General features: G+C 42.2%; 1 protein-coding gene and 1 pseudogene across 2 annotated transcripts in view; both read right to left on the reverse strand.

Moving 5' to 3' along the window:
• snx29 (sorting nexin 29) overlaps nucleotides 1-25,820 on the reverse strand; it is a 504,385-nt gene that overhangs the window by 313,014 nt on the left and 165,551 nt on the right. The gene's annotated exons all lie outside the window — the stretch shown is intronic.
• On the reverse strand, nucleotides 17,678-18,070 carry LOC144691126 (large ribosomal subunit protein eL43 pseudogene; annotated as a pseudogene).

Below are 25,820 nucleotides of genomic sequence, written 5' to 3' on the forward strand. Positions count from 1 at the left end.
AATCTGTATACATCTGTAAAGGTATAGCTGTGGGTGAAGGAGTGTTGTAATATAGTTCATCTTTTCATGTTAAATAAATGTTTTATTCTTTTGTTAAAAGTTCATCAGTTGACTCCTGTGCCTCTGTTCAGTAGATACTCTCCACATATCTAAACAAATAAATAAAACCCAAGCTGGGTTCCACACTGGGATCAGGCTTGTCCAGGGGTAACTTCAGCTAGGGATCATAAGAAGCACAGAACGAGTCCATTTGTCCTGCTCTGTTCATGTCAGCTCTCTGCAAGAGCAAATCAGCTCGTTCCATTTCCCAGCCCTTTCCCCGTAACCCTGCAAATTTTCTGTCTTCTGGTGCATATCCAATTCTCTTTTGAAAGCCACAATTGAATCTGCCTCCACCACACTCTCAGGTAGCGCATTCCAGATCCTAACCACTCACTGCGTAAAAAAGCTTTTCCTCAAGTCACAGAATCACAGAATCTCACAGTGCAGAAGAGGCCCTTCAGCCCATCGAGTCTGCACCAACACGTGAGAAACACGTTCTTTTGCCAAATAACCTTAAATTGGTATCCTTTGGTTCTCAACTCTTCCACCAATGGGAAATGTGAACTTTGTCCAGGCCGCTCATGATTTTGAACACCTCTATCAAATCTTCTCTCAACCTTCTCTCCTCTAAGGAGAACAGCCCCAGTTTCTCCAATCTATCCATGCAACTTAGATAAAGAATATTAAAAATTTGATTGAAGTTAACAAGTTGGGTACTCTGCAAAACAATGTCTTAAAGCAACAACCTGAAGCGATGAGTCTTGTGCCCAGAATAATGGATAGGAAACAATAACTGACAAATTATGGTTTCCCATCACTGATGTGCTGACTCAATGCTATAAGTATCATAGATAAAAGAACGTCTAAATAAATATTTTTCTTTCCTAACCACACATTCTTCTGAATCTCGATTTGATTATTGCTCTCCCATAATCAGGTATTGCACATATGCCAACAATTCACAAGAAAGACAAGGGATGGCCTGCTTCAAAGCTCTCTCTTAATGATGCAGTGTAGCAGCACGTAGATGCAATTCCTCAATGCGGCTGACCTTCAGTGAAACAAAACATTTTACGATCTGCTCCACAATAAATAACATCCAACTGATATTCAGGCATGAAGGCTGATTGGGAATTTACTGTATCGGAAATTGTAAATACAGCCATGTCCTACCAATCCACAGTACAATATACAGTCGGTTAGACATTCTTACGAGCCCCCATCCTGGCCTCAGCCTCCACTCCAAGCACATCTCTGCCCATCTGAAGCTCCAAATATTTCTATTCCTTATTGCCAAACAACAAGAGACTAATCTCTTTTCATCACTGCGTCAACTTGTGCCTTGTGTCCTGTTCCTCTCGCCCACCAACTTCTTTGTGCTGACTGCTCTATTTTCTGTTTGACAGCTTCATTCCCTGATACTTCATTTCACACTGAACTGAGATTACCACTGGTGCTGTGGTAATCATCTTTGGAGTTAAATTTGAGAAAACAAAATATGATATTTCTATGTCATATAAATGGTGATTAGAGGTGAGTTGTTCCTAAGTGTAGGGTTCTTTTATTTCTGGCAATTGAACAATGTGTGCATTTCAGGATCGTTATGTATCACATTTTCAATGCAAAATAATGGTGCTTTGCTTCCCTGCACTGGTATCAAAGTGTATATATGCCATATATACACTTGTGAATGTCTGATGACTTTAGTTGCCTCAGGAGATCATATTGGGAGACAATTTTTTCTCTCCTTTTCTTCGCTCCTTTACTCATGATTTCAATTCATGCTGGGCTACAGGAACACCTCTCCAAAATGCCATTCTTTGCGTACAAGCTTGGAAGTGAGAAAAGCAGGCTATTCCACTGTGGAGGGCATCACAGCTCATCCTAAACTTAACTCTGATCCTCACCTAATGCTTACACACACAGACTTCCCAGCAAGGATCATTGTTTGTTAACTAAGAATGAGAATTCTGGTTGATGTTTCAAGTTTCATTCTCAAGCGCACTGAAGATAAGTGCAGCACTCCCAAATGCAGTCGTGGATAAGATTAAGCAATTCAAGGATCTATAACCACTTTGTGATCTCTGTGGTTCAGCACAACATGATGCAATGCAAGTCCAATGAGCTTGAGGAGGAGTCCTTGGCAGAATTACATGGATATTTTTAAGTTATTTTGATAGACACGTATATATGATAAAACTTGATTTCTTCTTTCTTTAAAATTATTAAGCAGGCTTCGAGTCTAAATTCCTCAAGTTTAGCTGGTAAATTATATTCAGCTAAATCAAAAATCCTTGAAGCAAATGAGAGGCGTACATGTGATTCTATGTCCAACTAACCACTTTCAAGCATTCTGGTCAATTAAGACACATTTGTAGTATAATGAACACAATATAAAAACATTATAGCCATTATGCAAAACATACATTTTAACATCAATCCTTTTTAAATGCAAATAAGGTAATCAATGTAAGTTCTCAATTAAAATTACTTCATCAATCCTCTCATTTTTGTGAGCACTTTCTCATTATAGTCAGGCTTATGGGTGGGCGACATGGGTGATTGCCCAGTACGCCATAGTCCAGGATCCGCGGGGTGGTGGGGGTGGGGGTGGGTAGTGGTTGCCTTGATCAAGCAGGAAGAATATGATGTCAGGGGTGCAGAACAGAAAACAAAAAGCTCAGTTAATAACTGCAATGAAGATGCAACCACGATGGAAAAACACTTGAAATGCGCAATGAGTTTCTTAAGATGAAGCTCATAAAAGCGTATTTGTGATTGGCCATGGGAGACGACAGGTTATCTTCACTGACAGTCCTGAATGACGTGCACCAAAATATAAACCTGTCACAAGCAATATCAGAGTGTGCAGTGTCAAAGGTACACAGTCACCTTCTGAGTCTTGGAAACTTTAACAAAGGCTCTTTTTTTATTTGTTATTGTTTTGATTAGCTTAATGTTTAATTTAATGTTTAGTTTATTTGTCACTTAGCTATTTTGTAATTCAGGGGTTACATCATTTATTGTTTGACACAATTGAATTAAATTTTCTCTCCTTTTAAAGTAAATTACAAAAGGCTTTTGAGATTACAGCTTTACTTCCGAGACTTTTTCAAATGCTACTACAACACCTATGAACTTAAATAAAAGGTGACAAATACAAGTTCACCCAGGGCACATTTTCCTGCTCGTTTGTTATGGCAAAGTTGGTAGGATTCTCGTCACTGAGATAGAAGGTGGGGACTTCACCTCCCACTCCAGGACTGGAGCGCAAAAATCAAAGTTGATACTCCAGTGCAGTACTGAGACTGTTCTGTAATGTGAGGGGTGCCATCTTCCCAATGAGAGATTAAACTGAGGCCCATCGGCTCTCTCAGGCAGAAATGAGAGTTCCCCTGGCAGTTTTCGAAGAAAATCAGGGGAGTGTCCTGGCCAATATTTATCCCTCAAGCAACATCATAAAAACAGATTACTGCTCATTATCATATTGCTGTTTGTCCGGGAGCTTGCTGCGTGTAAATTAACTGCCATGTTTCCTACATTACAACAGTGAAGACATTTCAAAAAGTACTTAATTGGCTGTAAAGCGCTTTGGGACATCCTGTGGTTGTGAAAGGCACTAAATAAATGCAAGTCTGTCTTTCTTTTCATCTTCTAACAATACTTAGTGCACTTGGAGTGTGGCTATCATTAATGCAATATAATGTCACAGCTTATACAAAGCTGATCATCTAATTAAAACCAAGCTCCAGCTCAAGAACGCACAGCGCACTTTTCCATCAATTTTATTTCTCTTTGTTGAGGCATTTTCAAAGATTTATCAGTTAAAGCCTCACTTCTCCCTTTGCAGTAATAAATATATTTTTTTAATTTAGTGGGTCATCTTTATCAATATCTTCAGAATTATTTAACAGTGTAATTACAAAGTATTCAACAACATGTCTTATGACAAAGCCATTACCAATCCAATCTAGAAAAAATACAAGTGCCGTAAATATGATAACAAAAACAGAAAAAGCTGGAAATACACAGCGGGCCAGACAGCATGCTACTTGAGTGCTGCTTGGCGATTAAGAAATCAGCATGATAACTGATAAGTGAAGGAGGAGACAGAGCAAACAAAGTTAAGGATGATACGTACAAACCTTTTTATTCTGCAGTTTTACCACTACAATTGCAGAACACAGGAGTAAAGAAAGTAAGAAAGACAGGCTTACATTTAAGTAGCACCTTTCACAACCTCAGAACATCCGAAAGTGCTTTAAAGCCAATTAAGTACTTTTAAAGTCTGGTCACTGTTGTCACCCAGAAAACATGACAACCAATTTGTGTGCAACAAAGTCCCACAAATAGCAATGTAATAATGAACATATGATCTGTTTTAATGATGATAATTCACCAGGTTGCTTCCAAGGATGAGAAACTATAGACCATAAGACATAGGAGCAGAAATTAGGCCATTCGGCCCATCGAGTCCGCTCCGCCATTCAATCATGGCTGATAAGTTTCTCAACCCCATTCTCCTGCCTTCTTCCCGTAACCTTTGATCCCCTTACCAATCAAGAACCTATCTATCTCCATCTTAAATACACTCAATGACCTGGCCTCCACAGCCTTCTGTGGCAATGAATTCCATAGATTCACCACCCTCTGGCTAAAGAAGTTTCTCCTCATCTCTGTTCTAAAAGGTCTTCCCTTTACTGAGGCTGTGCCCTCGGGTCCTAGTCTCTCCTACTAATGGAAACATCTTCCCGGCGTCCACTCTATCCAGGCCTTTCAGTATTCTGTAAGTTTCAATCAGATCTCCCCTCATCCTTCTAAACTCCATCGAGTACAGACCCAGAATCCTCAAACCTTCCTCATATGTTAAGCCTTTCATTCCTGGGATCGTTCTCGTGAACCTCCTCTGGACCCTCTCCAGGGCCAGAACATCCTTCCTGAGATACGGGGCCCAAAATTGCTCACAATATTCTAAATGTGGTCTGACCAGAGCCTTATAAAGCCTCAGCAGCACATCCCTGCTTTTATATTCTAGTCCTCTCAAAATAAATGCCAACATTGCATTTGCCTTCCTAACTACTGACTCAACCTGCAAGTTATCCTTAAGAGAATCCTGGACTAGGACTCCCAAGTCCCTTTGCACTCCAGATTTCTGAATTCTCTCCCCATTTAGAAAATAGTCTATGCCTCTATTCTTCCTACCAAAGTGCATGACCTCATACTTCCCCACGTTGTATCCCATCTGCCACTTCTTTGCCCATTCTCCTAACCTGTCCCAATCCTTCTGCAGCCTCCCCGCCTCCTCAATACTACCTGTCCCTTCACCTATCTTTGTATCATCTGCAAACTTAGCCAGGATGCCCTCAGTTCCTTCATCTAGACCATTACTGTATAAAGTGAAAACTATAGCTAAGAGATTTACATGAGGAAAGATGGGAGAAGGCTGGAATGCAGCATAAACGCCGGCATGGACAGGTTGGGGTGAATGGCCTGTTTCTGTGCCGTACATCTTATGTAATCCTACATATAATCCGTGGAAAAGCAGCAAGTGTCATCATTTTTGGGCTTCAGTGCCCACGCACTCCTGAAGAAAACAGATCATTGAACATTGTTCACTCTACAAATAACTTAATCTACTATTCCTATAACAAAAAAGTAATTTTTCCTAAGTGTTAATAGCTCAGCATAAATCTGTCTTTTTAATTAAGCATGAGCAGGCTAACCACAAATATGTCAGCTTCAATCTGGTAATATGTTAAGACTGTCACATGATCTCAGCAGTGCTGCAACTTCATCTTAAACTTCAGCTTGCTCTCAGACCGGAAAGAGCAGAGCATGCAGCCTCCACATCTGAAAGAAGATCTGAATCTTGCTATCAGGGTACTGGAGACAGATTAATCAGCCAACAAACAATTGAGGCCGCCAATCCAGATTTTGAAATAGACATGATGTCTCAATGCTACAAAATGATGTCAATAATAATTTGATATTAGATTTCATAGAGAGAAGAGAGGTGAATGCAAACTTTGAAGAGATGATAACATGCAACTAACAAATGAGTTTTTGCAAAATTTGCTTCCGACTTAACAATGGAAGAGGATGACAAAATATCAACAGTACATAGGGCGTAAAAATAAGTCAAGAGGAAGAACAGAGTAAATCTAGTTTTTATTTTTGAAACTAATATTGAGAAGATAATGGGCCTGAAAATATACGAATCTCCACAAGTTTTGTATCCATCCCAGGGTATTCAATCAAATTCTAAAGCTTTCTAATTTCAGAGAAAGTGTCTTTGGATTGGAAAGTGGCAAATTACACTTCATCATTTAAGAGGGAGAAGGGAAAAAGAGAGAAACCAGTTGACTACAGACTAGCAGTTTGACATCAATTATGAGCAAGTTACTGGAATCTATAATCAGAGACCAAGGCCCCAATATGTAGGGGGAGGAAGCAGAGGAGCTTGCTTTCAGGAGTGTATCTTGGAAACAATCCCAGAGGGAAATCGGGGAAGATTATGGGGAAGAACAAGGTGTGGTCAGAAGGGCAATTGGGAGGGAGGGAATGCGCATGGGGCAGAGGGGTTTGGGGTGGGGGGAGCGGCTGACTGCAGATCCTACGTGCTTTTTACTCCTTTCGGTCTGAGAGGAACAGACCCTCAAGGAAATCTGGTGATTGCGGCCTCTCCTCACTACTGTGATTGGCTGACCCAACTCCCACACTCTTGTGATCAGCCAATCACAGCAGTGAGGGATCAATCATCAGGTTTCCTTGAGGGTCTGTTCCTCTCAGACCGAAAGGAGTAAAAAGCAGGTAGGATCTGCAGCCAGCTGCTCCCGTCTCCATATAACTATTGGGTTTCCCAAGCCCTTGGGAACCCAGCCCACAGCTGTTAAATTTAAGTCAGGGCCCCAACTGCGCTGTTGGAGCCTGATTTAGATATTAAAATGAAGCATCCTGGCTCTCGAGAGGGGGACACCGACACGCCAACATAAAAATAGCAGCAGTCGCAAACATGGAAAGTTGGTGTTGCGTCTGTGATTTTAACTTTTTAACCCAATCCCCAACCATCACTGGAGGAGCAATATAAACCCCAGAGTGTCAGAATATTTGGACAAGTATCAGATCCAAGACAGTCAGCATGGATTTATGAACGGTAGGTCACCTCTGACTAATATAGTTGAAATTTTCAAGGAGTCACTGGGATGGTAGATAGGGGTACGTCTATGGATATTGCCCATATGAAATTCAGGAAGGCTTTACACAATATGCTGCACAACAAAATATTAGCAAATATCAAGAGTGCATAGAATTGGAGATAACCTAGGTCAGCAATTGGTTGAGAGGTAGGAAACATAGGCCGGAATTTTCCAGTTCCCCACGCCAGCGCGATCTTCCGGTCCCACCGATATGAATTGAGATTTCAATGGCTCACAGGACCCACCGCGGGGGTGCTGGAAAATTCCAGCCAAATAGTGGGAACAAGAGCTCACTGTCTCATTGAAGGGATGTGACAATTTGTGTTCCTTGAGGATCTATATAAAGGCCCCTTTAGCTTTACTTCATATTTATAAATGACTTGGATTATGGAAGAGATTGCTGTTTATCCAAGTTTGGAGATAAGTGGAAATTTTTTTTTTGACAAGGTTAGGAGGCAAAGTAAGTTGCATGAATGGGGGCAGGAAGTTACCAAGGTGTGTAACATAGATCACATGAGTAGGAAAAAATGGTAGATGTAGTTCATAACAACACAAAAGATCAGACCATAAGACATAGGAGCAGAAGTAGGCCATTCAGCCCATGACGTCTGCTCCTCCATTCAATGAGATCATGGCTGATCTGATAATCCTCAACTCTACTTTCCTGCCCTTTCCCCATAACCCTTGATTCCCTTGCTGATTAAAACTCTGTCTATCTCAGCCTTTAATATACTTAACAACCCAGCCTCTACAGCCCTCTGCGGCAAAGAATTCCACAGATTAACTACCCTTAGAGAAGAAATTCCTCCTCATCTCTTTTAAATGGGCAACCCCTTACTCTGAGATTATGCCCTCTGGTCATAGGCTCTCCCACAAGGGGAAACAACCTCTCAGCATCTACCCTGTCAAGCCCCCAAAGAATCTTACATGTTTCTATTAAGTCACCTTTCATTCTTCTAGACTCCAATGACTACAGGCCCAGCCTACTAAACCACTCTTCATAAGAAAATTCCTCCATCCCCGGAATCAACCTAGTGAACCTTCTCTAGACTTCCTCCAATGCCAGTATATCTTTCCTTAGATAAGGGGACCAAAACTGTTCACAGTATTCTAGGTGTGATCTAACTAGTACAAAAACAAAAATACCTGGAAAAACTCAGCAGCTCTGACAACATCTGCGGAGAGGGATACAGTTGACATTTCGTGTCCGTATGACCCTTCATCAGAACTAAAAAATATAGAAATGAGATGAAATATAAGCTGGTAGAGGGGGGTGGGACAGGTAGAGCTCGATAGGGGGCCAGTGATAGGTGGAGGTCAAGAAGAGACTGCCAATGATGTCATAGACAAAAGGACAAAGGGGTGTTGACGGTGGTGATATTATCTAAAGGATGTGCTAATGGGGCCATTAAAGGGTAGCAAGCAGGACAAGCTAGTGGCAGATGGCCCTAGTGGGGGTGGGGTGGGGGGAAAGGATCAAAATGGGCTAAAAGGTGGAGATGAAACAATAGATCGAAATAAATTTTAAAATGGGTGGGAAAAGAAAAATATATTTGTAAAAAAAAAATTATAAATTATTGGAAAAAGTGGGATCGGAAATGGGGTGGGGATGGAGGAGAGAGTTCATGATCTAAAATTGTTGAACTCAATATTAAGTCCGGAAGACTGTAAAGTGCCTAGTCGGAAGATGAGGTGCTGTTCTTCCAGTTTGCGTTGAGCTTCACTGGAACATTGCAGCAGGCCAAGGACTGGCATATGGGCATGAAAGCAGGGTGGTGTGTTGAAATGGCAAGCGACAGAGGGGTCTGGGTCATGCTTGCGAACAGACTGAAGGTGTTCCGCAAAGCGGTCACCCAGTCTGCGTTTGGTCTCTCCAATGTAGAGGAGACTGCATTGGGAGCAGCGAATGCAGTAGACTAAATTGAGGGAAGTGCAAGTGAAGCGCTGCTTCACTTGAAAGGAGTGTTTGGGCCCTTGGACGGTGAGGAGGGGGAAAGTAAAGGAGCAGGTGTTGCACCTTCTGCGGTTGCATGGGAAGGTGCCGTGGGAGGGGCTTGAGGTGTAAGTGGTGATGGAGAAGTGGACCAGGGTGTCCCGGAGGGAACGATCACTGCGGAATGCCGTCAGGGAGGGTGAAGGGAAGATGTGTTTGGTGGTGGCATCATGCTGGAGTTGGCGGAAATGGCGGAGGATGATCCTTTGAACACGGAGGCTGGTGGGGTGATAAGTGAGGACAAGGGGGACCACATCATGGTTCTGGGAGGGAGAGGAAGGTGTGAGGGCGGATGCTCAGGAGATGGGCCAGACACGGTTGAGGGCCCTGTCAACCTCCGTGGGTGGAACACCTCGGTTAAGGAAGAAGGAAGACATGTTCGAGGAACTGTTTTTGAAAGTGGCATCATCAGAACAGATGCGACAGAGGCGAAGGAACTGAGAGAATGGGATGGAGTCCTTACAGGAAGCGGGGTGTGAGGAGCTGTAGTCGAGGTAGCTGTGGGAGTTCGTAGGCTTGTAATGAATATTGGTGGACAGTCTATCACCAGAAATTGAGACTGAGAGGTCCAGGAAGGGAAGGAAAGTGTCAGTGATGGACCACGTGAAAATGATGGAGGGGTGGAAATTGGAAGCAAAATTAATAAATTTTTCCAGGTCCCGACGAGAGCATGAAGCAGCACCGAAGCAGTCATCGAAGTACCGAAGAAAGAGTTGTGGGAGGGGGCCTGAGTAGGACTGGAACAAGGAATGTTCCACATACCCCATAAAGAGACAGGCATAACTGGGGCCCATGCGGGTACCCATAGCCACACCTTTTATTTGGAGGAAGTGAGGGGAGTTTATGGAGAAATTGTTCAGTGAGAGAACAAGTTCAGCCAGACGGAGGAGATTAGTGGTGGATGGGGATTGTTCGGGCCTCTGATCGAGGGAGAAGCGGAGAGTCCTCAGACCATCCCGGTGGAGGTTTAGAGGGATAGGACGTCCATGGTGAAGAGGAGGCAGTTGGGGCCAGGGAACTGGAAATTGTTGATATGATGTAGGGCGTGAGAGGAATCACGGACGTCGGTGGGAAGAGACTGGACAAGGGGAGAGAGAATGGAGTCAAGATAGCTAGAAATGAGTTCCATGGGGCAGGAACAGGCTGATACGATCAGTCTGCCGGGACAGTCCTGTTTGTGGATTTTAGGTAGGAGGTAGAAGCGGGCCGTCCGAGGTTGGGAGACTATGAGGTTGGAAGCTGTGAAGGGAAGATCTCCAGAGGAGATCTAACTAGTGCCTTGTATAGTTTTAGCAAGACTTCCTATTTTTATACACCATTCCCTTTGAAATGAAGGCCAACATTCCATTTGCCTTGAAAAAACTCAGCAAGTCTGGCAGCATCGGTGGAGAAGAAATCAGTCAACGTTTCGAGCCCTCATGGCCCTTCAGCAGAACTGAAGCATAGTTTCAACAAGGGAGAAATATAAATTGGTTTAAGGTGGGTGGGGGGGAAGAGACACATTGAGGGTGTGGTGTGAGCAGATAATCAAAAGATGTCAGAGACAAAAGGGTCAAAGAGGTGTTGAAGGTGGTGGTCTTTGTCTGAGAAAAGTGCTAATTAAGAATGCAAGACAGGATATTCAAAGTACAGCTCTAGTGGGGGTGGGGTGGAAAGACTAAAGGTTTTAGTTTTAGATTTAAAAATAATGGAAATAGGTGGGGAAAGAAGAATCTATATAAATTATTGAAAAAAAAGGCGGGTGGGGGGGGGAAAAGAAACGGGGTGGGGATGGGGGGAGGGGGAGTTTAAGATCTAAAGTTGTTGAATTCAATATTCAGCCCAGAAGGCTGTAAAGTGCCTAGTCGGAAGATGAGGTGCTGTTCCTCCAGTTTGCGTTGGGCTTCACTGGAACAATGCAGCAAGCCAAGGACAGACATGTGGGCAAGAGAACAGGGTGGAGTGTTAAAATGGCAAGCGACAGGGAGGTTTGGGTCTTTCTTGTGGACAGACCGCAGGTGTTCCGCAAAACGGTCGCCCAGTTTGCGTTTGGTCTCTCCAATGTAGAGGAGACCGCATTGGGAGCAACGAATGCAGTAGACTAAGTTAGGGGAAATGCAAGTGAAATGCTGCTTCACTTGAAAGGAGTGTTTGGGCCCTTGGACGGTGAGGAGAGAGGAAGTGAAGGGGCAGGTGTTGCATCTTCTGCGTGGGCATGGGGAGGTGCCATAAGTGGGGGTTGAGGAATAGGGGGTGATGGAGGAGTGGACCAGGGTGTCCCGGAGGGAACGATCCCTACGGAATGCCGTCAAGGGGGGTGAAGGGAAGATGTGTTTGGTGGTGGCATCATGCTGGAGTTGGCGGAAATGGCGGAGGATGATCCTTTGAATGCGGAGGCTGGTGGGGTGATAAGTGAGGACAAGGGGGACCCTATCATGTTTCTGGGAAGGAGGAGAAGGCGTGAGGGAGGATGCGCGGGATATGGGCCGGACACGGTTGAGGGCCCTGTCAACGACCGTGGGTGGAAAACCTCGGTTAAGGAAGAAGGAGGACATGTCAGAGGAGCTGTTTTTGAAGGTAGCGTCATCAGAACAGATGCGACGGAGGCGAAGGAACTGAGAGAATGGGATGGAGTCTTTACAGGAAGCGGGGTGTGAGGAGCTGTAGTCGAGGTAGCTGTGGGAGTCGGTGGGCTTGTAATGGATATTGGTGGACAGTCTATCATCAGAAATTGAGACTGAGAGGTCAAGGAAGGGAAGAGAAGTGTCAGAGATGGACCATGTGAAGATGATGGAGGGGTGGAGATTGGAAGCAAAATTAATAAATTTTTCCAGGTCCCGACGAGGGCATGAAGCAGCACCGAAGTAATCATCGATGTACCGGAGAAAGAGTTGTGGGAGGGGGCCGGAGTAGGACTGGAACAAGGAATGTTCCACATACCCCATAAAGAGACAGGCATAGCTGGGGCCCATGCGGGTACCCATAGCCACACCTTTTATTTGGAGGAAGTGAGAGGAGTTAAAGGAGAAATTGTTCAGTGTGAGAACAAGTTCAGCCAGACGGAGGAGAGTAGTGGTGGATGGGGATTGTTGGGGCCTCTGTTCAAGGAAGAAGCTAAGGGCCCTCAGACCATCCTGGTGGGGGATGGAGGTGTAGAGGGATTGGACATCCATGGTGAAGAGGAAGCGGTTGGGGCCAGGCAACTGGAAATTGTTGATGTGACGTAAGGTGTCAGAGGAATCACGGATGTAGGTGGGAAGGGACTGGACAAGGGGAGAGAGAAGGGAGTCAAGATAACAAGAAATGAGTTCCGTGGGGCAGGAACAGGCTGACACGATCGGTCTGCCAGGACAGTTCTGTTTGTGGATTTTGGGTAGGAGGTAGAAGCGGGCCATCCGAGGTTGGGCGACTATCAAGTTGGAAGCTGTGGGAGGAAGATCTCCAGAGGAGATGAGGTCAGTGACAGTCCTGGAAACAATGGCTTGATGTTCTGTGGTGGGGTCATGGTCCAGGGAGAGGTAGGAGGAAACGTCTGCGAGTTGACGCTCAGCCTCCGCGAGGTAGAGGTCAATGCGCCAGACATTTATTTTTTTTTATTTTTTATTTTTTTTATTTTATTTTTATTTTTATTTTTTTTTTTATTTTGTTTTTATTTTATTTTTTTATTTATTTTTTTATTTTTTAAATTTTGTTTTGGATTTCCAGCATCCGCAGTAGCTTTTAGCTTTTTGTTTTTATTCCATTTGCCTTCCCTGTTACCTGTTGAACTTGTATGCTAGCTTTTTGTGATTCATGCACAGGGCCCCCAAATCCCTCTGTGCTGCAGCCTTCTGCAGTCTTTCTTCATTTAAATAACATTCAGCTCCTCTATTCTTCCTGCCAAAGTGCATAACCTCACATTTTACCACATGATATTCCAGCTGCCAAGTTTTTGCCCACTCACTTAACCTGCCTATATCCCTCTATAGACTCTTTTGTGTCATCCTCACTGCTTGCCTTCCCACCTATTTTGTCATCTGCAAACTTGGCGATCGTACATTCACATCCTTCATCCAAGTCATTAATATATATTGTCAATAATTTTGGCCCCAACACTGATCCCTGTGGCACTCCACTAGTTACAGGTTGCCATCCTAAAATTGCCCCAGGAATACATGTCATGAAGCTATTAGTGTATATAATATTTTGTAAAATATTTTTCTTTTAAAATAGAGGTTTGGTCTGCAGGTATGTCTTAATTGGATTAAAGCCAGCTAGTCTGGGTGCTTTGATGTTAGTATTAGTTTGATATGGAAGAGAGATAGACTGCATTTGCATTTTTTCAATGCAGCATTCAAGAAGTGGGGTGAAAACTTGACGCCTTTCTAACAGTTGCCAAGCAATATGTTTATATTACTAATAAAATTGGTACAATGAATGGGGTTTCATTGTTAAAAGGTGAAGTTCAAAGGGGTTGTTTATACAATGAGAATTAACATTCAATGGGGCTGGTGGGTATAAATTCAGTTGTTTTCGGGTGTGCAGGCAGAGGCAATGTAAGATCAAAAGGCAGCTGCAAGCCTCCAACTGGCTTCACAGTGAAAAGAGCCTCATTTTGAATTCGTAAGGTGAAAATGCTTTGCCTGGCATATGTTTAAATCTATGGGTTGCTGTTGCCTTAATGGAGATTAGTTTGGGAATTTGTTAAAAGTTATGATAGTAGTAATTTGTAGCCATGTGTACATGTATTTTAACCTGTGTAAACTAATAAAATGTTTCATTTAGTTAATGTAAAACCTCGAGAACTAGTGGTCTGATTCCTGAGTCGCATCTCAAATGTAATACTTAAAATGATTGGTTATGACAGTTGTTTAATGATGTGTGAGGACATCCACTTTGGATCTGTGAAAGACGATTTTTTTTAAATGGTGAGAGATTAGGAATATGGAAGAACATTGGGAGTTAGGTGTCCATGAACACAATTCATTCAAGCTAGTGCACAGAAATTAAAAAGCAATCAAAGGGAGGATGAAATGTTGGCCTTTATCTGAATGACCTTGCTTAAAACTGAGGAAGTGACACAGGAAGCCTTCATAACAGGGCTAATGGGTTAAATTATCAGTTGTATAAACTTGACTTGTATTCCCTTGACTTTGGAAAGTAGAAGGGTGATTTTGAAGTGTTTGAAATGGTAAAGGAATTCAATGTGCTAGATACAGAGAAACTATTCCCTCTGGTGGAGAAATCCAGACTAAGAAGGCATGATCTTAAAAACAGAGCGAGGTCACTGAGGAGTGAAATCAAGAAGCACTTTTTCACACAAAGACCAAGGGAAATCCCTTCATTTCTCCAAAAGGCTGTCAATGCTGGGTCAATTGAAATTTTCATGACTGAAACATGTAGATTTCGCTTGGTAAGGGTATCAAGGGATGTGGAGCAAAGACGAAAAAACAGGGTTGAAAAATAGGTGAACCATGAGTTAACTGAATGGAGAAACAAATTGTTCTTAATTTCTTAGTCCAAGTAGTCTGCTCTGGCAGTTGCTGCAAGTCACAAAGAGATTACACACACAATTCCAGATTCCAAAAAGCTACTCCTGCTTTCTTCCCTTCCTCTCTCTACTTCTCAATCACCCCAAAACCTCTCTTCCTCCCAGCCAATGCAAACTTGGAATTATTATACCCTGCATTTTAAAATGTTGAAACTATGGAAACTCCCCTTCCTTCCAATCACAAAGCAACCAGTTTATCCCGCTTTCCCATTCATTTCCCCCTTTTTCTTGCTCCTCAGTCCAAAATTCTACCACTACTACAGTACTACAGACCCCGCTCTCCTCAACACTACACAAATGGATTTCTAGTTGTTCCAAACTGAGACAGGAATTCCTGTTCTTGTGTGTATTCCTGACTACACTATACAGCAGGTGGAATCCCTTCCACTAGAGCTATGAGCAGAAGGTAAAGAGAGAGATCCACTCTGGTTTGCTGCATTAGCAGGAAAACTCAGGTCCAGAAGAGGTCAAGGGTTTTGTTAGCAAAAGCTGAGCACCAAATTCTGTTGGCAGGAGACAATGGCATAGATGATAGATTAGCCACTGTTTTTATTAAATAAAAGGTATGACTTCTGTATGAATAGAATTTTAACTTTCAAACTTATTTAACAATATTTTATCATGGGTTTGTGAACAGTTTTACATGAGTAGAGCCACTCAGCAAGAACATAATGGCTCCTGTGGATTCATAAATAATGTATTCTTTTAAATTTTTTCAATCTAACATCTCCTTTAACAATTCTCTCCCTTTAACCCCACTCCCCACCCTCTCAATCTGTTGTTCAAACTCCAAACACTAAACTGCAGAATTCAAATAATAAAGGCTGATGCACGATAAATCAAAGTTTTTTTTCCCTCAGTCATGAGCATCTCAATAAAGGGATTAAGAAATGTATTTTCATGCAAAGAAAATCATCACATAATCCTGGCTGCATTTTGAGGGAAAATAGTTTACAAAATTAGATCACTGTGAGCAATCAAAAGCAATAGGTTACAGATTGACCTTAAAATCTCAATGCTGTACATTAAAAATATGATGGCAAACCCAGAAATCCCTTGTAATGAAAGCAGGATAAGTTCAATGTAAGAGCAGAAGAGGATAGATTTAACTAGGCCAGTAGTTAACTGTGGAAGTCTAAGAATATTCTGCAAAGCTGCATTCAAGAAATTTCACATGGAAACACCAGTCAATTTAAAAAGCTCTGGGAATGATACCAGCTACCTTCTTTAATTTACAGAAATCAATGTAAAAATCATATCAAAATCGATAAACCACTGCAGATGCACATTGCATTACTGTATATATAATTTCATGGCATGGAGAACAGCATTAGCAATTAATAAGTAAAAGAAATCTACAATGATTGAAATTTCAGTTTTATCCAAAATACTATAAAATAATTCCACCTGCCCATCGTTTGGTTGTTTCATAAGAAACATTGTTTTGCCTCTGCACAGATAACCCCCTCTGTATTTCAGTCATTTTATTAAAATCACAAATTTACAGGAAATGCTTTAGCTTTGAAACTACTATTTTGCTTCTGTGTCTGTCTCTCTCAGTCTTAGCACTTCGTACCCCTTCCTCCATTTCTACCAGCCCCTATCTGCCTTTTGTATAAAACAAGGCGGCTTGTATTTTTCATGATCTAAGATATAGACAACCAAGCAAATACACAGTACAAATTTCATCTTTTCTACAAGTCATTTTTTCCTATATTTCCTGAAACACAAACGTACAATCAAACATATTTTAAAGTCTGGATCTTATATTGCATAATAGACATTGCAGTGTTTGGAAAATACTTCTTAAAATTTTTTTTATTCTTTCACAGGATGTGGGCTTTTCTGACTGGGCCAGGTTTTATTACCCATCCCTAGTTGCCTTTGGGAAGGTGGTGGTGAGCTGCCTTACTGAACCACTGCAGTCCTTGTGGTGTATTTACACCCACAGTGCTGTTAGGAAGGAAGTTCCAGGATTTTGACCCAGCGACAGTGAAGGAACAGTGATATATTTCCAAGTCAGGATGGTGAGTGACTTGGAGGGGAACTTCCAGCTGCTGCCCTTGTCCTTCAAGACGGTAGCGATTGTGGGTTTGAAAGGTGTGATCTAAAGAGCCTTGGTGAATTCCTGCAGTGCATCTTGTAGATGGTACACACTGCTGCTACTGTGCATCAGTGGTAGATGGAGTGAATGTTTGTGGGTGAGGTGCCAATCAAGCAGGCTGCGTTGTCCTGTATGGTGTCAAGCTTCTTGAGTATTGTGGGAGGTGCACTCATCCTGGCAAGTGGGAAGTATTCCATCACACTCCTGACGTGTGTCTTGTAGATGGTGGACAAGCTTTGGGGAGTCAGGTGGTGAGTTACTCGTCGCACAATTCCTAGCCTCTGACCTGCTCTGCCACAGTATTTATATGGCTAGTCCAGTTCAGTTTCTGGTCAATGGTAACCCCCAGGATGTTGATAGTGGGAGATTCAGTGATCGTAATGCCATTGAACATCAAGGGGTGATGGTTAGATTCTCTCTTGTTGGAGATGGTCATTTCCTGGCACTTGTGTGGCACGAATGTTACTTGCCATTTGTCAGTCCAAGTCTGGATATTGTCCAGGTGCTACATTAGGAAGCTAATACACATCTTTCTTCAAACCTTTTTTAGACAATAACTTAGATTTCTGCTCTGCTTCACCACAGGGAAATGTCTCAAGACACCTGATGTCAATGTATCAGCAATTACATTGCTTATCTTTATCATCATCGTCTTGAGCTCTATGCCTGAAGGAAGATTCTTGGCGATTATGTTCTGAACCACAGCAAGTGTCATGATTTATGCGATGGATAGGATGAAGAGACAGGCCCAAATCTACTCAGCCGGATTGCGAATGGAACCCCATGCTGTTGGCACTAGTCTGATCAGCACACTATCCATCTATCCAACTGAGCTAACCAGCTCCCCCAGAGGGAATGTCAGGAGTAGGATTGTGTTTTTTTGCCTTTTCATTGAACATTTTATTAACAAGTTTGAGGACACACAAACCTCTGGAAGGAGTCAGACTCGACTGATCATTCACCTCCCGCAGACGGCGAAATGCAGACTTTACTGTATTGGTGGAGGCGGTGATGTCAGCTCAAGCTCCTCCAGCCACTGTTTTCATGCAAAATCCACAATGCCAGATACTGACTGCCCTCCCCTTCATCATTGTTTTCCCACAGAAGGAGCTGGTGTGTTTGGCGTGTTAGCTGATCTCAATCTTATTCACTATCTTACAGAGTGAGGCTCCATAACGGGTTCCATATTTCCCCACAATCCCCACCTTCTTGGTGTGCTTCGCCATCTTCCTGAATTGGACCTTGAACTGGATCTTGTTGACTGGCAATTACATTGCTAAGACAGGTGATGAGCATTGGCTGACCCATAAATAGGTGCAGCTGTAACACTCTGGGGTGGGGGGGGGAAAGGAACTGGGAGTCCGTCACTCCGTTGAGCTGGCTGAAGAATAAACCTGCTTGAGGTAAAAGACCAGCTTCAGACACGTTCTTCCTTTGTATACAATTATTAGAGTTAACACCTGGCAGAATGTTAATTGGGAATGAACTCCTAAGCAAGAATGAAAAGTTTAGGAAATGGGGTGGAAAGTTTGGCTCAAGAAATTGGTTTCGAGAGGGAATGCTGAGAAAGGATGGAGTTATGGGAGAAAGCTCCAGACTGCTGTTCTCATGCAACTGAAGGCTTAACACCAATGGGACAAAAAGAGGAGTGGTTATTGGAGACCAATCATCTGTCCCAGGATACCGCTGCATAAGTTCCTCAGGGCATTGCCCTAGGCCACATTCCTTACTTCATCAATGACCCTTCCTCTACCGTAAGATCAGAAGGGAAGTTGTTTGTTGTTTACTGTACAGTGTTCTGCTCCAGTTAGTGATGACAGCTCAGAGTTCAGCTCCATCTGCAACTCCTCATAATGAAGCAGCCAATGCTCACAGGTAGCGAGCCTTAGATAACAGACAAGCTTCAGCTGACAAGAAACTCAACGAGGACAACCACAAAAATGCCACAGTTTTTACAGGTGGTCAAAAACTGGGCATTCTGCAGTGGGTGGCTCATCTACAAAGCCTCTGAACTGCCCACAAGTTACAAGCCAGGAGTGTGATGGAGTGCTTTCCAATTCCCTTGATGTGTGCAGCTGCAACAATAACAATAACTTGCATTTATATGGCACCTTTATTGTAGTAAAACATCCCAAAGTGCCTCACAAGAGCATTGGGAAACAAAATTTGAGTTTGTGGTGGGGACAGAAGAAAATTGCTTTGGTCTTCCAACATTCATTTAGAGAGTATTACTGCTCAACCAATACTGGATGTTGGACAAACAGTTTGAGAAATCAGAGGCAGTGAGAGAGAAGTGATGGTGAGGGACAGCTCGATAGAGCAACATTAAAGAAGCTCAATATCATCGAAAATATAACAGTTTTTTTGATCTGCACTTCATCCACTAGACTAAACATCCATTCCTTCCACCACTGGCTTACTGTGGATGCAGTGTGCATACTGTCTACAGGACACACAATAGTGACCCACTAAGGGTTTTTCAGTTACCTGCAATCTGCACCATTAAGAGTGACAACGGCAGCAAGTACATAGGAACACTATCACTTCAAAGTTCTACTCCAAACCAAACACCATCATGAGGGCCAACATTACTGTTCCTTCATTATCAGTGGATCAAATTCCTAAAACTTCATGATGAACACAATTGTGAAGCACCTTTACCACAAAGACTGCAACAGTTTAAAAAAGCCACCAATTTTTCAAGGACGTCTAAGGATGGCAGTGACACCCGCATTATGACAATGAATAAATAAAAGACATCATTTAATATTGTGCCAAGTCAACAAAGTTGTCAAAGACTGCCTGGACAACTAGAAGCTGAAAATTTCAGTTAGGTTTTGCCATTTAAAAATCGATGGCTGTCTTCCTTCAAATAATGGGGTGAATTTTCCTTTACATATCTTAGTCAGCTTTAAATGGTTTAAAGCTAGTGGAAATGCTGCCTGAAAAAAAACATGTAAATAGCATTTAATTCTTCAGTCTAAGCTAATTTTCATGAATCATTCAACAACAGATGCAGTTCCAGATGAGTCGACAGAGGACAGCACTAGATTGCTCTAGAGAGAGTGCAGAGGAGATTTACCAGGGTGTTGCCTGGGCTGGAGAGTTTTAGTTATGAGGAGAGATTGGATAGACTGGGGTTATTTTCCTTGGAGCAGAGATCAAGGGGGAACATGATTGAGGTATATAAAATTATGAGGGGCATAGATAGGGTAGACAGGGAGGAACTTTTCCCCTTGGTGGAGGGATCAATAACCAGGGGGCATAGATTTAAGGTAAGGAGCAGGAGGTTTAGAGGGGATGTGAGGAAGACTTTTTTCACCCAGAGGGTGGTGGTGGGAATCTGGAACTCACTGCCTGAAAGGGTGGTAGAGGCAGAAACCATGGTAACATTTAAGAAGTATTTGGATGTGCACTTGCGATGCCATGGCATACAAGGCTATGGGCCTAGTGCTGGAAAATGGGATTAGAATAGTTAGGTACTTGTTTGACTGGCACAGACTCGATGGACCAAAGGGCCTTTTTCTGTGCGGTAGACCTCTATGACTCTATGACAGGAAAAGAGGCAGAGATGAGCAAACTAAATCTTAATGGAATGGGGCTTATTACATGGGAATGTTACCACAAAAGGACAAAATGTCTGATTTTGGTAGCCTTGATCAAGATTGAAGGAGTAAAGGAATTAGGCTGTAAAGATGTGATGGCTAACTCTAAGTGTAGGCATGAGTCTGTAGACAGCTGAAGAGTAGCCCAGCAATACCCAGCCCTTGCTCTAATATTTACTGAAGTCATAATGATGCTGTTTGAGGTTATTTGCTACAGCATTCCATGGTACTATCGCGGTAGGTTGGCATTACAGTATACCTGTATGGAGATACAAGCAAGTATCAGCAAATAGCTCATCATTACTATCTCTGTATGTGCCAATCCTACAAAGGCCAGTCCAGCTGCAAAGTACCGGCAGACATCCTCTAACACTTGGTGGTATTGGGGCATCTTTCCAAATGTAGTAAATCAGCCAAGGCTCAATACCTTAGCTTGCTTTCTTTCACACAATACCACCTAATACATCCTACAATCAGCAAGCAGAAGAGGCACTTATTCATCAGCCCCAATCAGATTCGAACCCATGCTTCAGACAAAAAAGTCTGCTTTGTACCATCAGTCTAGAAATCCAGATATCATGGCAAGTTGCGAAATTTAATTCTATAGATCTGGCATTGTAGCCTGGCCCCAAAAAATACTAACATGAAACCCACCGGATTGTCTTAAAAACCCAACTGATTCACTGATGCCCAACAGAGAAAGGACCCTGTCACCCCTATCTCGTCTGGTCTACACACTACATTACCCAGTTAACCTTTAATACTCTCTGAACCACTTAGTCGTTGCTAAAGATGAAAATTAACTCGGAACGAACAATACAACCACATCAATGTCACCCACATGTCAAAAGTAAATTTGTCTATCTTTTATTACGTAGCTTGCATATATCTCACTCATATGGATTTCACATTTAATCTTAAATTTAACAGCTATGATATTCTCCATCGTCTGAAACAAATGGCAATAGTTCTCTTTGGTTGATTTATTTAAGTGAGCGCAAAAAACGATATTGTTAAATTATCTGATCACTTTGCAACTCAAAATTCTGTCCAATAGCATACTTTTAAACAAAAACAGAAACATGATGGTGTGCTCCTTCAGAATTTTCTTCACATCGCCACAGAAATTCCACTTCAATATACGCTTGTCTCCTGGGCTCACTAGTGTGGCCCATCAAGCTACGGGCCATATTTCAAATCTAATGTTGTGGGATAAATGAAAAGGAAATTCTTTTCATGAAAGTATATGTCTCTCTAAAGGGCCTTCTCTTTTAATCCTATTTCAGTCCATGTTGATATGCGCAGGTCATGCACAATGATGCTGTACTAGAACACCAAAACACTCTAGAGTCGTGAACAAATTCTGCACTTTCATACCTTCCAATTGTTAAGAGGTAATCCAAATTAGTGGAGGAGCAACTGGAAACACTTGTTCAATTGTGAAAATGACATTCGTATGAATGAAGGGAAAATTAAACATCTTATTTGTTTCAGCTGCCATAATAAAGAAATGAAAGATTATTTTGCGTTCAACATTAAGTAAAAACATGGCTCACATTGAGAATATGTGCCTTCTTTTTAATTTTATTTGCTGACATGATATGCGCCTCCGTGACACCTCCTCTGCAAAAAAGACATCAATCCCTCAGCGTGCAGCATGAAAGGACACATTAATTTTCTTTGATTTGTGTTTTATACTTTCTCCAACAACAAAACACTGCCCCTTCAGGTCTTCTGTTAATACAGCTATCAGAAAAGATTACAAACTTTCAATTCAATTAGAGTGCTAATTCAAAAACTAGATCAACTGCTGCACAAGTGCAATTGGGTCTCACCTTTTCTAAGTGATAAATTAACAACATCCCAATCAAAGTGACAGGAGGTTATTTGGCCAAATCATTATTTCTCATTGATATTCAGGCTGAGCATTTCCTACCCTCAAATTATAAGTTAAAATAAGCTGATCTCCGGTGCAAATACAGCTACAGTTATGGTCATATGTAAGGGTAGATTTTAGCTATCAAGCAGCTGGCAGGTGGAGATAGTGGGCCAGCTGCCTGATCCCTCTGGCGAAAGGCCCGGCACATTAAAAAGCGGGCCTCATTAGCATGCTTTTTGAAAAAACACCAACCATTTCTGAGACTCCAATGCACTGACTGCTAGAACTCATCAGGAAGAAACCATAACATTTGAATCGAATTACTGTTAGACTTTTCAAGAATTTTATATACATAAGCAGAATTCTGCTTCAAAATAATGAATTAGGCTTATGAGTTGAATTACTATTTCTAGGTATTCACAGTGGTACAAGCGCAGCCAGTGATATTGAAGGAACAAATGTGAGAAACTAGGATAAACATAAAAAGCTTTTAAATTCAAAAAATTCTGTTACAGAAACCACAAGCATCTCAAGGAAATGGTGAAGTATCAAACTTATTCCATGAGTGAGGAAAACTGACAACACACAAATGATAAATCAAATGTGAATCAGGTGTATAATCTATAGCAATCATATAAATTTATCTCCTTAACACCCTATAATGTAGGCTATGCAAGCACAATGAGTGATTTTCTGTCCCTAAGTAAATCACATGAAGTGCCATTAACTCACTCAAGAGGGGTAACTGGTTAAAGCATTAAATTTACAGATACTATCTTGGACTGAAATAGAATCTAGTATGAAGATGAGATATTACCTCAAACTCAAACAAAACATTTTGTTCAACTGCTCTGAACTAGGTAGACGTCAGATGGAAAATTGTAAACGAAGGTGCAGAAAAAGTGCCACTTCAGATTTTTTTTATATATAAAATTGTTTCACTATTTCTTGTGTAACTTCAATTTGATATATTCCACCTGGGAAATTTCATAGCATCACGGTGTTGCAGCACATGGGTTCTCTAGTGCAGTGCATTAATCGAATTTATAGATAGAATTTATAATCTTGTTTCCAAGCATAGTAGTTGCCTTAGTGCAAAAACCATATCGATTGATGATAGCAGCATACAAAATAGGAACAGAACCAGGCCATTCGGCCCCTTGAGCCTGCTCCGTCATTCAATAAGATCATGGCTGATCTGTTTGTGTTTCAAATTCCACATTCCCATCTACCCCGATAACCTTTGATTCCCTTTCCTAACAAGAATCTATCTAAAACAAAAACAGAATTACCTGGAAAAACTCAGGAGGTCTGGCAGCATCGGTGGAGAAGAAATCGGTTAACGTTTTGAGTCCTCATGACCCTTCGGCAGAACTGAGTATAGCCTCTATAGCCAAAGGGTCATGAGGACTCGAAACGTTAACTGATTTCTTCTCCACCGATGCTGCCAGACCTGCTGAGTTTTTCCAGGTAATTCTGTTATTGTTTTGGATTTCCAGCATCCGCAGTAGCTTTTAGCTTTTTGTTTTTATAAGAATCTATCTACCTTAGTCTTAAAAATATTCAATGACCCCGCCTCCACCACCTTCTGAGGCAGAGAATTCCAAATTCACACAATCTTCGGAGAAAAACTTTCTCCCCATCTCTGTCCTAAAAGGGCGACCCCTAATTTTAAAACAGTGCCACAAGCACAGAAGCCAGGCTATCTCCCTTGATAAACACTTTCAGCATGTATTTAAGAATAACCCACACCATGGCCTTACCAGCAACACTAAAGAAATTCACCTATACATATTGTGATCATATTGTTTTTGTATAATGCAATGATGCAAGTATCCTTCATGTCCTGTGGTACCCCTCCTTCAGCAACATGCAAGCGAGCAAGACATTGTGCAGAAGTACAAGAACAACCTGTCTTCTACTTTTCACTGCTTCTACTGGGATTCCATCTTTTCCTGCAGCCTTTCCTGATTCTAGGGAGGTGACTGGCTTTTCAAACTCATTTATACATGGCTCTATATCAAGCTCTTCGCTAATGCAACATTGCATCGTTGTCTCCATCAATGATCTCCTTTTCACTGTGAGCTTTGAGTAGTGCGATCTTTTAGACATAGAGACATATTGCTTTCTTTATTCCATCATTTATACCTTTTAAATATCCAAAGGATCATCAATTCTTGTATCTTCTGGCACAGATCTAGCCAATATCATTGCCTATATTTCCTTGCTGTTCATTGCATTTTGCTTTTGACCATCCGAAATTAGCATATCTCAGAAAAGGTACTCATTCAACACAACCAGAGTGATGAGGGGAGGCAATGAGGAGCAAACATCAGGGGAAAGATGAATACTAAACGCAAAAAAACTCATCTAAATGGATCTAACTGCAATCTTGTCTTAACATTAACAGGCATTATTTGTTGCATCACCAAGGGTGGAATCTTTGTGGGCCCAGTTTGAAGGCAGAATCGGAATTAAGGTCGGGGATAAGGGTGTTGGGCCATTGCCCTGACATGTTCCACCAATTTTGCCGGTGGCGGATGAACAACGACAGTGACAGGTAGCCAATAATGATCAATTAAGTGCCTAATCGGGAAATGGTGAGGACTCCCCCCAGAGCTTGGCAACATCAGAGGGGGCCCCCACTGAATGTGGAGCTTGGCATCTTCGTAGAGAAGGCCTCCAGGCAACAGGTCAGGGAGTCAGCGAAGCTTGAGGCTCCCTGATCCATGACGGGGCCATGGGATGACAGGCCACATCCTCAGCTGAAACAAAGCCTCTGCAGGGGTTTCCCATCCATTCTGATGGCCCTACCAGATTCGGCTTTCTTGACTTGAGGAATTTTATTCACATTTCTGACAGTGCCTCCATGTTGAGGTGCCCTTGTGCTCGCCTTTCTGCCTCAGCAGCGCCCACCTCTCCTGGTGGGGCTGCCAGCCATCCCCAACCCCAAATCTTCTGATTGATCGCACAGCCTCAGGTACCTGCCTACCGTCCTTAATTGTTCGGTGGATAAGATCACACTGGAGAGCACAATGCAGAGCCTTGCAGTGTCAGTACCTGGAAATGATCCGAATGCCTGAAAATATTCTAACAGCAGAAGCTTCCAACGCTAGTGTCGAGAGAACCAAGAGTAAATACAATAGTAAGCCTCCCTCTTACAGTTCAAAGTAATACACTCGCATGATCCCAAGTTGTGACACATAAGTAAATGTGAAATAGGAAACCCGCACTAGATTTAACGCTTTTAATATTATAGATAAATATTTTAGTACATAGCCTATGCGCCAGCAAATTTCTGAAGCAATATTAAGATATACTAGAGGTTTTAAAAATGGATTTTGCTTCAGTTCGCAACCTCATTTCTTTTTGGGTACACAACTGGGATTGAAAAATAATTGAAGTCTGCGTTTTTGACAATCCAGTAAGTCTGTCACTCATTTACTTTTTATAAGCCATCGTTACCATACCAATGGCATAAAACATTCTAGG

This window comes from Cetorhinus maximus, chromosome 15 (assembly GCF_964194155.1).
Source record: "Cetorhinus maximus chromosome 15, sCetMax3.hap1.1, whole genome shotgun sequence".
Taxonomy (NCBI): domain Eukaryota; kingdom Metazoa; phylum Chordata; class Chondrichthyes; order Lamniformes; family Cetorhinidae; genus Cetorhinus; species Cetorhinus maximus.